This window comes from Cervus elaphus, chromosome 18 (genome assembly GCF_910594005.1).
Source record: "Cervus elaphus chromosome 18, mCerEla1.1, whole genome shotgun sequence".
Classification (NCBI taxonomy): Eukaryota; Metazoa; Chordata; class Mammalia; order Artiodactyla; family Cervidae; genus Cervus; species Cervus elaphus.
This window is the reverse complement of record NC_057832.1, coordinates 69516923-69525745: the sequence shown is the minus strand read 5'-3', so window position 1 is coordinate 69525745 and position 8823 is coordinate 69516923. Positions and strand designations below refer to the sequence as shown.

Below are 8823 nucleotides of genomic sequence, written 5' to 3'. Positions count from 1 at the left end.
CTTTAAACAGAAAAGCAGATATAGCTGACTTCAAAACACTTGGAGATCTCCTGTGCATTGGGAATAAGATACTAATACATAACTTTTTTGTCATTATTTAGGGAGAAGTTATATTCACATTTTGTTATGTAATTATAATGCACTGTGTGGTTAAGCAGACTTGTAAAATTTCTGTCCTAGAATCTCAAACTCTTACTGCATTGTTTTGCTTACCTATCTGTCTTATGCTATTAGACTGCAAAACCTTTGTGAGATCCTGGATCAGTGTCTGACACATAGTAGGTGCTCAGGAAATATTGGTTAAAATAGAAAAATGAATGCATGACTGAATTAACTAATGCCTACAAAACTTCTTCCTGAAGCAAATGCTATACCCGTTTTACCATGTGTTTGTACCATGACCACATCATACTCTTATGGAATAGTCCTGGCTTGATATATTCTGTTTTCTTATTCCCACCAACCATCAAAACATTTGTTTTAATATTTGAGCAGCATCCGTTAACTTACTTCTTGTGCCCAAAAACAATTACCAAGATTCTTGGTAGGATCCATGTGTCCCAGTTTTCCTGTTGGAAAACAAAGTTCCCATAGCAACAAATAAACTCTGTTCTTGAATGAGATCGACACCATTAGAGTGTGTGAAAATGACGAGCTAGAATTACAATCCAACAATTTAGATTCTAATGGTTTTGGTGTGCTCACTAAGGAAAAAGACCACTTTATATAACAATATTTATTTACTTATTAATAAGCACTTGTGAAGTATTCTGAGAATATTGAACATGTATTTATTGTGGAAAGTATTGTTTAATGCTCTAGTGAAAATCTGATTGAAAATATTTGATTTGGTTTTTGTTTCTCATCATCACATTTTTATCTATCCGACATGACTTTTTTGATCATTTTAGAGGCTTAGATGTTAAACAAAGCACAGCATAGTTAGTAAATAACTCAAGGTCTATAGTGGACATTTGTCATATTTTTGCCTGCCCATCAACTTTTAAATGACCACCTTTATTAACTGAAATACCTATGTCTCCTAGAGTATAAGTTATTTGCCTCCCTTGCAGCTAGAACACAGCATATGACCCAGATGTCCAGCAAATCAGGGATACCTGGGCAAGACTTTCATACAGAAGATCCTGTTGCAGAAATGGCTTCAAAACAGGTGAAATAAGCTAGTGCAGTAAAGGTAAATCCCTGGTACTTCATGCTTGCCAGCAGCAGAGACCATGATTTCCTCATCAGGCTATTTTTCTCTGAAGTGTTTGAGCACTGGTGCAAGGCACTGAGCTTCCAGCCTCTTTCTCTAGGGCATCCCCTCAAGTCTGAGTTCCTTCATATCCTTCAACAAGTCTTTCTCCTACTTTTTAACTGGTTAGAGATGATTCTGGTTGTCTTGCAACTAGAAATGTGGACTGTTAAAAAAAACTACATCCATCGTAAAAATAATCTTGGCACCCATACAGAGTATATTATCTGTGAAGTCCAGGGTGAACTCTGAGTACGTCTGCAGGTGCCAGAAAACAGGCTGAAAAATCAAACTGGTAATCATACAGCAATCCTAGTAATTCTTTGTGGTAATATGGTTAGAGGTTTTTTTTTTGTTGGACATAACACTATATTTAATCAAACTTCTTGGAAGGTGATTCTGAGCTTCCTGAGCCCTAATACTGGCTTTCTAAGTACTGGCTTTCCTCATAGCTCAGTTGGTAAAGAATCTGTCTGCAATGCAGGAGACCTGGGTTCAGTTCCTGGGTCGGGAAGATCCCCTGGAGAAGGAAACAGCAACCCACTCCAGTGTTCTTGCCTAGAAAACCCAATGGACAGAGGAGTCTGGCAGGTTACAGTTCATAGGCTCGCAAGAGTCAGACACGAATTAGCAACTAAACCAAACCCACCAGTCTCTAAGTACAGTCACATTCTGAGGCAGTAAGGATCAGGATCTCAAGTTATGAATTTGGTGGGGGGAGGCAGTGGGACACAATTCATCCCATAACACTTGTGTTCATCTAAATTGTCTCAATCAAGGCTGTTTTAGGGAAGTTAATTCTAAAAGTTATCATGACTTCTATTAAGTTTGAAATAAACCTTTATAATGAAATTATTTGTTGATTATTACCTAAAAACTCTATTTTGGAAAGCAGGTGAAACTTCTGCTCCCCCAAGCCCCCCAGGTTCCATTCTTAATAAAGTTGGAAGGAGAAGCAGATAGCTTGTATTACTAGTAGTATTAAAAAAAAAAAAAAAAAACCACTTACTTAACAAGACCAGGATTTTCAAATGAAAACAACCAGAGCTAAAGAAAAATAAACAATAACTATACCTCTCTGTCTCCCACCTGCAGAAGCTCTTGTGCTATTGCTCAGAACATGGTAGGAATTAGTTCAGGCCTCTGCTTATGGGAAGTGCCCTGCCCTCCTTTGGATGGGCCAGCAGGGATGTAGGAAATGGCACACAGAAGGAGAAAGACTGAGTGCTGAAAAACAGCATCTTCTCTACTCCCCTCCACACGCAAAGCTTTGACTGATCCCAGTGTAATAGGAAGAGTGAACACTGGAGAGGGACTGACGATAGCTTGTATGTGGTGCTCGTCTCTGTCCAGAGAGAGGACTGTCCCTCTTTGCTTGTCTAAGCATCTTTCATAGTTTCTCAAGGGCTATCTGTTGGGTTGGCCACAAAGTTGCTTTTCTTTCTTGTGGAAACTTATTTAGAGATTTTGTCAAAATCTGAATTGGGCCATAGAAATGTGTCACACATGTGAATATTATCCATCATAGGTACTAGAGAATAAAAAGTTGAAAACCACTGACCCAGACGAGTCTTTACCAAATGCTAGTGTATCTGTTAGGGTTTGATCAGAGAAAAACAATGTCTATAAATGATATGAAATAAGGAATATATGAAAGGAATTATACCAGCACTGTTCAGTATAGCTTTCTGTGATGATAGAAATGTTTTGTATCTGCCCTCTTTGATAACATAGTCACTAGGTACACATGTGAAATGTGGCAAGCACAACTGTGGGACTGGAGTTTCAATTTGCTATAATTTTAGTCAATTGGATTGTTAATAGTCACGCGTGACTTGTAGCTCCTATACTGGATAGCACAGAATTAGATCTTAACCTATTGTCGGGGTTGGTGAATGAGTCTCCGGATGGGGCTTGTCTTTGTATCTGAAGTGGGTGGGCCTGAAGTTGCTGTTGAGCCACAGGGCCAGCAGTAGGAGAGACAAACCGGAGTGAAGTAGAGGAGAGCAAGGACATGCTGGAACCCACAAGGAAAAATGGGGACCATGTCTGTCTTTTGCACCTGTAATTTTGGTGGACACAGGTGATCTGCAGAAGGCAGTACCCTTCCCCTCAGAACTGCACATACCTATGGCCCAGGGCTCAGAGAAGCTGAAGGGGGAGATCCCATGGAGGCTCTGTCATGACAGGTGAACTTCTTTCTCTGACTAGGTGAACTAGGAGATCATCAGTAAGGGAGATACAAGCTGCCTTTGGAATGTAATGGCTCAGTGTCACTGACACGGATGTCTGTTGTGGCCCATCCTCACTCAGAACCACACAGGGAAAGGAATTCTGAGAAATTCTGTGTAACACACAAGCATCCCAGTTGGTCCAAGAAGAGATGATATTAACTTTTCCTCCTGCCCTCTTTAGGCCCTTCCTCAATTACAGTGGGTATAGCTTGGCCTTACTCTCTTTGTTCTCCTCCTGTTCCTCACTCTTAAAATACACAGAAGGTAATTTAGAGCATACCAGTGACTGGTGCATTTAGGGTAGCTCTTCCAAAACTAAGCTGTTGTGTTGAGAACTTTGCCCATTTTATTTATCAAAAGATAAATGGATCTTTTGATTTTTATAGTGGGCATTTACTCACGTATTGTCTGACAATAAATGAGAAGTAGAATGAAGGAATCAGAATTTCTATTCTAACAAATCCCTCTGATTCTACTTTGATTCCTTATGGCTCCATTTCTTTCACAGTTTGTGGAAGAAAAATGCCATTACACAGAAGAGGCAGCTTGTACTTGGATAACAATTTCAATATACTTACAATTTACTCCTTAGAAGCTGTCAAAAAAGTTTGGCACTAAATACAACCCAATAGTCACAGTGAAGAAGAGCAGTTATTTATAATCTTATTTTCACATCTTTTTTAAAGGTTAACCATGTGTTTTATCCAAGACAATCTGCTTTTATTAATGCCATGACTGGACATATGTAAATGATAATATGAGTTTACTTCACAAGAAGGCTCAGATTTAACATTTCCATTATATGATAGGGAGATTCTAACAAGGGCTGGATAAACTCAGTGTCTTCCTAAAACAATGATTATTATTCACAAAGGAGTCACAAACTCTACACTTAAGAATGTATATTGTCTTCCACATTAAGCAGTGTTTCACTTTTATCCCTGATATGTTAACACTACTGATGAATATTTTAATAAGTACAAGTTTATCAAGTTCTTTGAGAGTCTTGGAAGAAAAAGTAAAATAATTCAAGGATTCAGTCCAGACTAAATGGTGTGCGCTAATAGATCAAAAGCCTGAAGGAAACCAAGCTGTGGAAAAGTAATGATGTAAATAAAAATGTGATTTAAATCCTTGCTTGGCGACTATCCTCACTCAGGCCACAAAGGCTTGGTGCCATCAGATGCATTAATGCTAAGATACTGGTCACTAGTGGGGGAGGGGGAAATGGTGAAAGCTTTTTGCCTGTGGATCCAGGGAGCTGCTTATAAGCCTGAAATGCGTTCGGCTGATGCATCAGACATCAGTTATTGAAGAAGCAGAGGCGATGAACTTACTTTAGCATTGACCTGACCCAAGGGGATAAACACATTGCAACGTGATGAGTTACTTCAACAGTGAAGAGATGCCCGATGTCAAAATGCCACAGGGCTACACATTGTTCCAATGCTGGGACTGGATTCCTCGAGACTGTCTCAAAGTGGTGGGATTTCTGAAGTGTCTGCAGAGATGCAGCCCTTCTGCATCCCCACCCCTACCACTCATTGTAGGAAGAGCAGCGTAACTTCTCCTGGGAAACAACAATGGAAAATCCTTAAGGAACCATGCAAATAAACAGTGCTTGGCGGTCTGAGGACATAGCAAGGTATGGGTAGTAGCTGAGAAGACATTTAAAAGGATTACCTGTTCTCTGCTGAGTCATTTTCAACCTGCTGAAGCCCTCAAAGTGTTTAAGACTTGGGCTGGAGAACAGCTAAGAATGAGCATCAAAAGTCTAGGCTTCTGAGCCTTTTGCTCAGATTTGGAAATCTTCCTAAAACAGGGAACTTTAATAACATAAGATTAAGAGCTAGGGCTTGAGAGTCAGGCATTCTGGCTTCAGATTTTGATCTCACTTATGTACGGATGTGAGAGTTGGACGATGAAGAAAGCTGAGCGCCGAAGAATTGATGCTTTTGAACTGTGGTGTTGGAGAAGACTCTTGAGAGTCCCTTGGACTGCAAGAAGATCCAACCAGTGCGTCCTAGAGGAGATCAGTCCTGGGTGTTCATTGGAAGGACTGATGTTGGAGCTGAAACTCCAATACTTTGGCCACCTCATGCGAAGAGTTGACTCATTGGAAAAGACCCTAATGCTGGGAAGGATTGGGGGCAGGAGGAGAATGGGATGACGGAGGATGAAATGACTGGATGGCATCACCAACTCGATGGCCATGGGTTTGAGTAGACTCCAGGAGTTTGTGATGGACAGGGAGGCCTGGCGTGCTGCGGTTCACGGGGTCACAAAGAGTCGGACACAACTGCGCAACTGAACTAAACTGAACTGAAATAGTTGTGCAAACTTGGAAAAGGTGATTAACTTCTCTGAATCATTTCCTCATCTACAAAGTGGACTCATAACATTGATCAGAATGAATTAGGATTAGGTTGATCTGCAAGTCCTGGGAAACCCAAGATAACAGTGGTTTTATTGAGATAGACGTCTATTTCTCTCTCATGACACAGCAATCCAGGCCAGGTATGGAGATTCCACATGACCACACCATTTTTAGTGGTGACTTTAATATCTATGCCAAATGAATGCTGCAGCTCCAGTCCTCGCTCCAGTCCTCGCTCCAGTCCTGCTTCCATGAGGAAGCAGACAAGAAGGGAATAGCCTTCCCCTTTATAGACCTGTCCCATAAATTACACAGCTCTCTTACTTTCTTTTGTCTCAGACTTAATCACACAGCCACACCAGGTTGCAAGAGAGTCCGGGAAATGTGGTCTATATTCTGGATGGCCATGTCCCCAGCTGCTGTTTGGAAAGTCTGTTACTGAGAGGAAAGAAGGATATTGGGAGATGCATAGGATTCTCTGCTACCCAACCTATCACGGTATGTGCAGATTCAGATAGTACTGGTAAAGTGCTTTGCACAGAGGCCAGGCCAAAGGAAGTGCTCCAAGAATGTTTAGAATCGCTGCCATCCCTTACTCCACCCAAAGCACCCACGTTTGCTTGCTTGTTCCCAGGAGGGTGCTGCACCTGCTAGATAGGAGGTAGAGCAGTGTATGTAAAGACGCTGCTTGTGGAGCATGGAGAGCAGGGGGCTGTTGAGGGTCAGGGCTGGGGCTGTGGTGACATGAATGAGGCACTCACCTTTGGTGCAAAATTTAGGAGGGTGTGTGTTGCCAAAATTCTCAGTACTCAAGAATAATAATACTTTAATATTTTAAAAAACCAGAATGAATGCAAAATATCTACAGTGGACAGAAATAAAGATGGGATCCAGCTCTGCACTTCAGCAACTCACTTTACCTGCTTTACCCTAATCCTAGACCCATCAGATCCTATTCTTCCTGGCAGCCCTTTCTCAGGCCTGAAAGAATTAGTACAGTGTTAAGGGGATTTGTTTAAAATCTGGGGGATATATCTGCAATAATTAAATAGGATCCAACAAAATATAAACTCTCTAAGGTACATGGATGTCTTTAATCTATATGTTTAAAGAGAAACAATAGTCCTTTTAAAATTTATAAAATCCGTACTACCTAAATCACAAGAAAGAAAATGGAAAGCCCTTAAAATTGTACCACTAAGAAAATCTTAATTAATATTTTAATGTCAATCTTTCCAAATTTTTAAGTGGTGTGTGTGTGTATATATATATACACACATATAAATATATATATGTATATATCCATAGATACATTTAAAATGGAATCTTTCAGTATATAACACAATCTACCTTTTCATTTGACAGTATTTCTGTATTACTATATATTCTTCTACAATATAACTTCTTTTAAAAGTTTTTTATTGAAATATAGTTGATTTACAATGTGTATTAATTTCTACTGTACAGAAAAGTGCAGTAATACACTGTACTTTGTAAAAGTTTGTACTGCACTCAGTAATACACTTTGCTGAATATATATGTATTCTTTTTCATATTTTTCCATTACAGTTTATCACAGGATATGAAATATAGTTCCCTGTGCTATATAGTAGAATCTTGTTGTTTATCCACTCTGTATGTAATAGTTTGTACCTGCTAATCCCAAACTCCCGATCCTTCCCTCCACCAGCCCTACTCTACTCTCCCTTGGCAACCAGAAGTCTCTTATCTGTATTTCTGAGTCTGTTCCTGTTTTGTAGACCTGTTCATTAGTGTTATATTTTAGATTCCACCTACAAGTGATATCATGTGGTATTTGTCTTTCTTTTTCTGATTTACTATGATCATCTTTAGGTCCATCCATGTTGCTGGAAATGGCATTATTTCTTTTTTTATGGCTGAGTAATACTCCATTGTGTGTATATACCACATTTTCTTTATCCACTTATCTGTTGATGGATGTTTAGGTTTCTTCCATCTCTTGGCTATTGTAAATAGTGCTACTATGAACATAGGGGTGTGTGTATCTTTTCAAATTATAGGTTTGTCTGGATAAATGCCAGGAGAGTGATTGCTGAATTGTATGGCAACTCAATTTGTTTCTGAGGAACCTCCATAGTGTTTTCCATAGTGGCTGCACCAATTTACAATCCTACTAATGGTGCAGAAAGGTCCCCTTTTCTCCACACCCCTTCCAGCATTTGTTATTTGTAGACTTTTTAATGATGGCCATTCTGACTCACGTGAAGTGATACCTCACTGTAGTTTTGATATGCATTTCCCTAATAATTAGTAATGATTAACATATTTTCATGCGCCTCTTGGCCATCTGTATGTCTTCTTTGGAAAAATGTTTATTTAAGTCTTGTACCCATTTTTTCAGCATAATGGAATGCTCCATGAATTTGTGTGTCATTCTTGCACAGGGACCATGCTAATCTTTTCTGCATCATTCTAATTTTTTAGTATACGTGCTGCTGAAGCAAGCACTACAATACAATTTCTTCTGTTGTGTGTATGTACCAAATTTAGATTGTTTCCAATTTTTTTGCCCTTATAAATAGCTCTGAAGTATGTATCCTTATGGTTACATTCTTTTTACAATTACTTCGTTGCTTATTTACTTTGTTGTTGTTGTTATTCAGTCACCAATTCGTGTCTGACTCTTTGTGACCCCATGGACTACAACACACCAGACTTCCCTGTCTCTCACCATCTCCAGGAGTTTGCCCAGATTCATGTCCATTGAATTGGTGATGCCATCCAACCATCTCATCCTCTGTCATGGTCTTCTTCTGCCTTCAATCTTTCCTAGCATTAGGGTCTTTTCCAGTGAGTCAGCTGTTTGCATCAGGTCACCAAACTATTGAAACTTCAGCTTCAGCAAAATCCTTCCAACGAGTATTCAGGGTTGATTTCCTTTAAGATTGACTGGTTTGAGTCCAGGTTTGATGCAT

General features: G+C 39.6%; 1 non-coding gene across 1 annotated transcript; it reads right to left on the bottom strand.

Annotated features, from left to right (window-relative positions):
• Nucleotides 1-8247: 8247 nt before the first annotated feature.
• LOC122674967 lies at nucleotides 8248-8356 on the bottom strand. The gene has a single exon (XR_006335128.1). It is a non-coding gene; the product is annotated as a U6 spliceosomal RNA (small nuclear RNA).
• Between the last annotated feature and the right edge of the window lie 467 nt (nucleotides 8357-8823).